Source organism: Petromyzon marinus, unplaced genomic scaffold (genome assembly GCF_048934315.1).
Source record: "Petromyzon marinus isolate PM22_M1 ecotype Great Lakes invasive population unplaced genomic scaffold, UKy_Petmar_22M1.pri1.0 PM_Scaffold_31, whole genome shotgun sequence".
NCBI lineage: Eukaryota > Metazoa > Chordata > Hyperoartia > Petromyzontiformes > Petromyzontidae > Petromyzon > Petromyzon marinus.
Genome location: NW_027423291.1, coordinates 551,019 through 560,161, shown reverse-complemented (window position 1 = coordinate 560,161; position 9,143 = coordinate 551,019).

The window sequence follows — 9,143 nt, the reverse complement described above, 5'->3', positions numbered from 1 at the left end:
TAACCTCTGGGTTAATGCTTAACATAGGCGCTTGAATCAAGGGGGGGAAGGCATTACAACCCAACTTGACCATTCAGTATCATCACCAAACTCTTACGTGGGCTGCCCTATTGAAGGTGTACATTCTTAGGCAAACAATACGCAACATCATTAGCCTTACATTTACAACAAGCCATCAATATGTACTGTAGGTGAGGTCGAGCAGCACATTCGACCCGGTGACACTCCTTCTCGGCACCTCTCTAAATTAGTCCGTCGGCCTCCCTCATCGTGGCCATCTTCATTCCGGTCGATCCTGAGAGGAGAGTGCGGGGGCACTATTTCTGTGAGGAGGATGCTCCCCTCCCTGGCATTCATCACGACGCCCCTGGACACGGCTTTGTGAGCCTGAACGATCCCTTGTGACGTCAGTTCTCTATATGGTTTAGGGCGACTCGGATTAACCACCCATCTCTGGCGTCCCATTTGGATGCGAACACTTTGCGGGCAGAGGATTTTAACAATTCCACTGGGCTTTGCCAAGGATGGTGTAGTTTGGCGGATTTTCTAACCCGGACCTCAGGACAGTGTAACCAGGCCCGATCACCCTGTTCAAAGGGTACAGGCGTCTCCGTTCTTTTCCGCAACCGTTTGTTTGCTATTTGCGATCTGCCTGACTCTGCTATCGCGGCTTCACGAGCTTCACAGAGCTTTTTTAGTGGCAGTCTGAGGGAGGCTGGTGACGACACAACTTTAGCAGGGAAAGCCACCAGTTGGTCCTCAATAGGTGGCTCAGGGTCTCTCCCATACATCAAAAAGAAGGGGAAGAGCCCGGCCGATGCATGTGGCACTCTACAATATGCCCCTAGGACCCCTGGGATGTGCAAGTCCCAGTCCATCTGATCACCATTTACAACATGGCACAACATTGCGGACAGCGTGCGGTTAAGCCTATCTACTTGTCCATCACACTGCAGGTGGTATGGTGGCGTTCGAATTTTTCTTAGTGCCCACGATATTACAAACCTCTCGCAACAGGTTAGTAGAAAAATTCTGACCCTGGCCTGCTAGACGTTTCTCAGTGGGGCCCTTGTCCAATACATAGCCATGGAGAAAGGCTTCTGCTATTATTGCAGCCGTTTGGTCATGTATCGGCCATGCAACGAGCCAGTGTGTGCAATACTCCATCCCCTCGAGCAAATATTTATTTTATCCTTGCTGTTTTAGGAAATGCACCCAGGATATCCAACGCTACTAGTTCGTTTACCCTCACCACTGCGATCGACTGCAGTGGAGCCTGTATAGGATGGGGAGCAGGTTTCCTTTTTGCACACTCCTGACAATGATTACCCGCTCGCGTACATCTTTTGACATCACTGGCCAAAAATATCGAGCCTGCAGTATGAGCAATGTGTTTCGGTGGCCCAAGTGGATTTGTTGTTTGGCGTGCACTTCTAGTAGCAACTGTTTTTGCAAGGGTTTTTGCACCACTAGGCAACAACGCTGCATCTTCATGTCCCACCTCATCAGGAGTCCTCGCCATGGGATGAATGGCTCCCCATTTTGACCAGTTTGAGCACATTCAGCTGCCTGTGCAGCCAATGACTGTATAATTTCATCCTGTTTTTGCAATCGGATTCATTCGGTCCTTATCAGCCCAAGATCATGATCTGTGGGTGGTACATCATTTTCTAAGGTTGCTGTGTTTATTGACATCACCTGTCTCGGCGAGTCAGGGAGGGTCGGTTTACACCATGCTGCTCCTGTCGCTGCTGCTACGACCGATCTCACTAACTTTTTCCACTTAGCCCGAGATGTTGGCCCAATTTTCCCTGTTGTTTCACTCCAGGTCGATGTGATCGAGTGGTGTGCTAGTGATGTTGGTGATGAGGGTTTTGGAAATGAGGTGCACGTGTGATCTGGCTGGGTGTACAGGCGACACGCCTGGGTGTTTCTTGGTTGTCTCGGGATGACTTCCCCTCGGCAACCTCTCGCGATGTGGCCTGACCTCCCGCAGTGGTAGCAGTACATCACCGCATGGTCCTGAATTCCTCCGTGGTTGTGCCATGGTCGCTGATGCTGTAGTTGACACCTTGAATCGTTGAACCCCTGGATGGCCACAGCCATCTCTTCCAAGGTCGCCTGCAGATCACCCTCCATGCTGGGCATTGCGGCGGTCCCTGTTGTTGCTGTCCCTGTTGGCTCCATTGGTCCTTCTGCTCCTCCATTCTCCATCACCCTTGTCACATGGGCTGCTACTTCACATGGTGCCCTGGGATCTGTGTGTGCCCAGAGGCATTTAGCAAACTACATTGAAGTTTGCTCACTCTCTGGCAAAATCGGCAATGTAATGCCACTTTGATAGAGGAGAGTTTGTAGCCGCTCCGCCACTAGCACGTCTCAGGTTGTCATGTCCATCCTTGGAAATGCCACATCTGCAACCGCATGCAAGGTACTTCTATAAGCCATCAGTGGCTCGCTATCTCCTCTTCTCCAGGATGAAAATTGCTGCCTTGCGCTGGACGCAGGACAGAAAACATCGGCCATCCCTTGACAACCTTGTTGGGTTGTGGCAGGTTGATTTTCCGGGATCATAAAGAAGGCCAATAGTGCTCTGTCATCCAACACCGTAGGCAGCAGTCGTAGCACTTCATCGTCAATCAATCGGCTGACTCTGACAGCTGCTTCAAATCTTTTGATGAATGCAATACAATCGCCTCCCGTATTTTTATGCATGGTGGTCAAGGTCTGTTGAACAGCTTCTAGTTGTGGTTGAGTCATTTGATTGGTTCCCGCCTGCTGCTCGACGGGGGGAAGCGATGGCTGCTGCCCTATGGCGCTTTCTCCTCGCCATTGCGGTCCATGGTGGAGATGGATCTGGCTTCAGCCGCGCACTACCTGTTCCTTCCTCTTCTCTTTTCTTCATCATCGAAATTATCAGTCGATCCACCACTGAGGTAAGGTGGTCCAACCTGTCCAACAGCTGCCGCCAATTTTTTTTGTTCGGCGATGCTGGTTCTTGGGTCTTTGGCGGAGCATCTACTTCCATCGGGAACTTGGCTGCCAACGGGGTCCGGCTCTCACTCCCGCCATTTGCCGAGTCTGAAAAACCTGGAGCGCTTAGGGTTGATAACTCGTTCTCTGCAGGAGCTCTTCGGCAGGTCTTCCTTCTTGAACTTGTAGACTGTATCCCACCACTGCCACCAGAAGCTTCTTTGCAGGTTCCATTTTTGAGAAGAGAGTGCAACTCACACGCTTCACAAGGGTATGACTATCTGCAGCCCCAGTGTTTTCCACTACATTCATCTCGAACAATCTTTCTTAATGGTTTCCACCATGTACAACAGTCGGCCCCGATGTCATCCACCTGCAGTCGTCCTTCAGTCTCCGAGCTAGCGCCCCAATTGCGGGCCTCGCTCTCCCTTTTCTACCCACTCAGCCTCGCCCTGGCAGCTTCCAGCAGTTTCCTTGGTACATTCTTCCAGCAGACTCAACCGTCTTCTACTTCCTTTCTCTTAGATGGCAAAGGATATAGTGGTGTCAGTGTTGATGGGTGGAAACAGATGCAGGGTACTGTACGAGGGAAGGTTCATGTGAGTCGTACTTTTGCGTTGTAAATACGTTATCGTGAAATAAATCATCTAGACAATCTAACCTGCGAAGGAGCTTCTTTAAACAGGTGAGTGTTAGACTGCATATTTCCATTTTACCAGTGGGTCAATGAGGGAAGCGGATGGTGAGTAAGGTAGTGAGTGATGGGATGAGTAGGTCATTGGTGAGATTGTGAAATAGTGCGTGAGTGATGTTGGCACAGTGAATGATCAGGTGGTTGCCTGGGTTATCAGGTCAATATATGACTCATGAGGAAGGAGAGGACGTATTTATGTGAGTCATAAAGTAAGGGAAGTGGGTGAGTTCATAATGGAGTAAGTAGTAATTTATTTAGTTAAAACAGGCGAGAACTAAAGAGACTAGGATGATTCTCATTTGCAAGAGAGACCTGGATCACCAAAATAACAAAAGCTAAATAAAAACACAGAGTTACAGTAATGAAAAGCATATATAAACAATAGAAAAACAAATGCTGTGTCTCATGGGAAATCGATATAATGGAGTTAAGGGATGATAGAATATGTGAGTAATGTGCGACATGGATGTCCTCTGGCCCCTACACGACTTAACATTTTCTTTGACTACTTAGTAATGAGACGATTTCCATGGATGTACCAGTAGAATTTATATCTGGTATAGATATAATGGGAGGCTGATCGATGCACGAGTCCGGTCATGGTATGGCTGTCTATAGTTAAACCATATTATGAATGCCGATGATCTGGTGATTACTGCCCACTCTAAGGAGTTGGAGACACTCTATATAAACACGGAACATGCTACTAAAATATGGGCCGTTACCATCAGCCCCACAAAATCAAATCACCTCCCTGGGTATTTTACATCATCAAAATGCTCCCCTCCCTCAATTCCCCATGTATTTTGAGGCAGTTGTGGAGAGAGTGGAGATATTTCCGTACTTGGGCAGTGTGCTCATGACCAACTCTGTTTTGGGAGCCGAGGTCTCACTTCGATTCATTCGAGCGGCATTATATTTTCATCAGCTGCGTAACATTGTATGGAAGCTACCTGATCTGTTACTCCATACAAACCTTCATGTCTTCTGGACCACAGTTATGCCTTCCCTTATTTCTCTCTATAGGATTATCTGCAATGGTTTGAAACATTTGGTCTAGCCTGCCTACGATCTATCCAGGGTTTAACCAGACTGGACTTTGTGAGGAGGCCAAAATTTTCTGAAATATCTGGACAAAGGCTCATCAGTGGGCTCTTCCGGCAAGTCAGGCTCCATTGGCTGGGTCATGAAGTCTATATGCACTGTCACCGCATCCCCAAGCAGCTTCAATTTGGGCGGATAGATCATGCTAAACAGGCGCGGCATGGGCTACAGAAGAGATGGACTGATGTGGTACAGAAGGATGTGGAGCTGATTGAACTTGCTGATGACTGGTAGCAGCAGTGTCGCGATAGGCCTATGTGGAGGAGGTTCATGAAAGACTCTACTGGGGAGGTGGAGGCAGTTGCCCTCCAGCAATAGGGTAGGGCAGCGGAGCGACACTCATAACAATGAGCAGAGCGCTATACGACTGAAACACTGAAATTTGGCACAGTGGGGAGCACGGCGTTTGCATCTGCCCGTCATCACCTTAAGTCAACCCATGGTACCTGTGTCTATTCATGACTTCCTGCCAGCCATCCTTCGACACTTCAAGTGACCTCAAAATGCACCAAGCACCGCACAAAAGCGCTGTGGTGATGTCACTGCCACTTAGGGGCAAACGGCGATTATTGTCTTCTTGTTGTGCGTGTGTGCACGGACGCATATACCCCTGTGAGTGTGTGTGTGGGGAGAGATAGTGCAATGGTGAACACTGTCTACCATCCCACCGATCCCAGTTCGATTCCCACTCACGACCAACACCTTTAACGATTATATTAATGGTTGCTGGGCTTTCCGTCGATCGACTCAGCCTCAAATAAGTGCCTGGTGTGGTGTGTAAATATCACCACTGGCGAGACAAAGGCAGCCGGGCGTGGTGCTGTCCACGCACCCCCTCTTGCGACATTCCAGCCTTCATAGGCGCTGCTGGCTAACAGCACTTGCCCCAACATTCTGGTTAGGCTATTCGGGGGATGACTGTCGCTGTTGTGTGTGTGTGCTTGCGGGCGTTCACCCCCAACCCTCCCGTGTGCAGTTATGGGGACTCATTATGCCCCCTCCTGACAAACGGTCCCACATCCAGACTCAAGGTAAGTGACATTAAAAACATATTTTTTGTCCTATTTACGTAACTTTATTTTTTGTTTACATTACAGTATTTATTACAGTATTATTTGCAAATGTATAATATTCCGTGTTATGACTTTAACAATGCTTCAAAATTTTTGTTAAACCGTAATACATTTTACAACACTTCCAGTATGTGAATTTAAATACAGTACACTATTTTATTCAGACTTATGAACTGTTCGACTCACTAACGATTCTCTGTAATGGAATCCAAAAGTTGTACTATTCATTAACAACATCTCCCATTGGTATGGTTGACTACATGTGATGCAAAATAAGTTAAACATAGATAAATATATATTGTACAACACTTTCCCCAACAGTGTGTTGAGGCTACATGGGGGACCTTTGTGTTTGTGCTTGTGATTGTATTGTGGAGGCCTTCTTAGGTGCTGCTCCTTGCTAATAGCACTTGCCCCAATAGTCTCTTGAATCTATACAGGGAACGTTTGTCTTTGTGAATAATGTTTTAATTGGGGCGGTGTCATTTTCTAAATTGCCCCAATGTTTTTAAATGGTCGACTTGCGTTTCAGCCATTTTCGGACCCAATAAATACATCTCTTCATTTCTTGGGCTTGGTGGCGGTGGTGGCAGCTGTGGCAGCGGCGGTGGCAGTGGCGTTGGTGGTGGTGGCATCTTTGTAAATTTGAGAAATGGCGCATTTCAGCTCTTTCAGCTGTCTACTGAGATGCCGGCACTCTTTGCGCATCTGCACTTCGCCGTGCCACTTTTCCTCATGACGCGCCAGCTTCCCGCACAGCCTAAACTGCTTCTGCCCTCTCTGTGGATTCAGGAAGTTCAACTCCCTCAGGTGGATGCGCAGCGACCTACGGAGACCTTCCTTTTTACAGCGCAGCGACATTTGCCGCTGTGCTGCATTGCAGTCTCGGAGAAAATCCGCACGGAGAGACGCACGCTCGCAGCCAGGCACTCTCGTGGACTCCAGCTCTAACTGGCGCTCTTTAAGCTGTTGAACCAGGCCCCTGTTCTCTCTCTGGAGAGTCTCTCGGTTCTCCATCAACTCCTCCTGCTGCTGCTGTAGCTTCAGATGGGGCGTCTTGTTCCTCTGACAGAGCTCCATATTCTGCTGGCCCATCCTCTCCGTTTGCAGCGTCGTGGTCTCGCGGTGAAAGTCTGAGATGGAAAGTGTAAAACGAAGATAAATGAAGATCTCCATCCCAAGCAGGGCCAAGAGCAGAACGCCAACGATCAGCAGCGCCATGCTCAGCTCGTGTCGACGGCACGCGGGACAGAAGCAAGTGTGAGGCACGTCACGAAGGGGCGTTATTTATATAACTTCTTTACCGGATGTGACGTACGCTATGACGTACCAGCCATCCCTGCCCACTTATTGTCAATCATTGCCAACCACGTGACTCCACGGCCCCGCCCCTAACCGCGCAGCTCCTCCCCCATACTCCTCTTCCGCCTTCCCCACGTGACACGAAGCGAGCCAATCACGCGAGAGGCGGCGCGCGGTCGGCCCCGCGACCGCTTCCCGCCATTCTTGCAATGGGCGGTGGGGGGGCGAGATCACTCCACGTCGCGAGCGGGAGGAGGGACTAGGGGGAGGGGCCAGCAGGGACGAGGGGGAGGGGCCAGGTGGAACGAGGGGGAGGGGCCAGGAGGGACGAGGGGGAGGGGCCAGGAGGAACGAGGGGGAGGGGCCAGGAGAGACGAGGGGGAGGGGCCAGGAGGTACGAGGGGGAGGGGCCAGGAGCGGGAGAGGTGGTGGTGGTGTTTGTGGTTGTAGGCACGGGAGAGGTGGTGGTGGTGGTGTTTGTGGTTGTAGGCACGGGAGAGGTGGTGGTGGTGTTTGTGTTTGTAGGCACGTGAGAGGTGGTGGTGGTGTTTGTGTTTGTAGGCACGGGAGAGGTGGTGGTGGTGTTTGTGGTTGTAGGCACGGGAGAGGTGGTCACGGACAGGCGGTGAGTGCCGGTTGATGGAGGGGGGGGGTGAGGGAGTGGATTGCAGGGTGAGTGAGTTAATGAGGAGAATTAATAGGTGAGGAGGGTGAGTGAGTTGAAGGGTGAGGTGAGTGAGTGGGTGAGTGGTGAGTTCACGACAGGGAGATTGGGGCTGAGTGAGTGAACGCAGCGCACGGTAAAGATCCCCTGAGAGCATTCGCAAGAGTTGGACATTGAGTGCCGCTGTCAGGGTCCACACGCAAATTACTCACTTGGCATGATATACAAATTAACCATTGTAAACGATAACTTTAAAACAAGTCCGTTATTTGTCAGAACTAATGCGATGTGCGTTCAGCATATTTGTAGCACTTCATAACCAACGTCAACATCGTCATTTAGAGTAACCATTAGTCCATACGTGTCACTTGCTAATAGTCCCCGGGTCAATCACAACTTTGCCGTGCGTGCAGGCTTTGTCTCTGGCTGCTCGCTAGGGCTGCGATGCCTTTCCATGCCACAAGATGACGTTCATTGCTCCTTCCACACCGCGACAATATTTACTCCAGTGTTCTATAACGCGGTAGTTGCGTTGCTGAAGAACACCGCGTTGTGTAAACTCCCTCGTTACAATGACTAATACAGGGTAAAGCACAGTCCGTGATAACAGCGTGAGATGCGTGTGTCGGCTGAACAAAGACTGAGGCGCGTTGGGAGCATCAGGAAGCATCCAGCAGCATCCCAATGCCTCGTGTGACGCTGTGCCCAGGCAGCCGTACAACCGCACATTCCTACTCGCGCGACGTGGTTCTGTTGACTCAATCGCGATATAGCATCCGCGTTATAAAACGTTCCCTATTACATTCATCGTGCTATATCCAAATGGCGTTATGAAAACACGCGTTAAGGCAGAACGAACTCTATAAACTATTTTTATTTTACCAGGTGAGACCCACTGAGCTATCTGGCTGTTTTCCAGAAGCGACCTGTCCTCAAATGATAGATCAGCTAAATGGCTAATCACGTTAGAAATGTGTAGCACCAGCCACAAATACTTTAGACATGGGATCCCCTTTGACAGGGTCAGTGTCTACTTAGATTCACTCACTCCGCCTATTGTCATGTGGCGTGTGCAGCTGCGTCGTGACACTTGGTAGAGTGCTGTCTTTGAGGCAGATAGCTTTACAATCGCGTGCAGTGGTTAATTTGCTTAACAGCTTTACACCGAACTCCTTGCTTGTGGTAAAACATGTTTGCGACTTTGCTGATTGAGAACTATGCAGATTTAGATTTATAGTAACATGTACTTGGTGTGAGATGAACTTCCAAACAATTTCCTTTGCTCAACATCTTGGAATTAATGTCTTTTTAAATGGACAGCTTAAGTGATTCC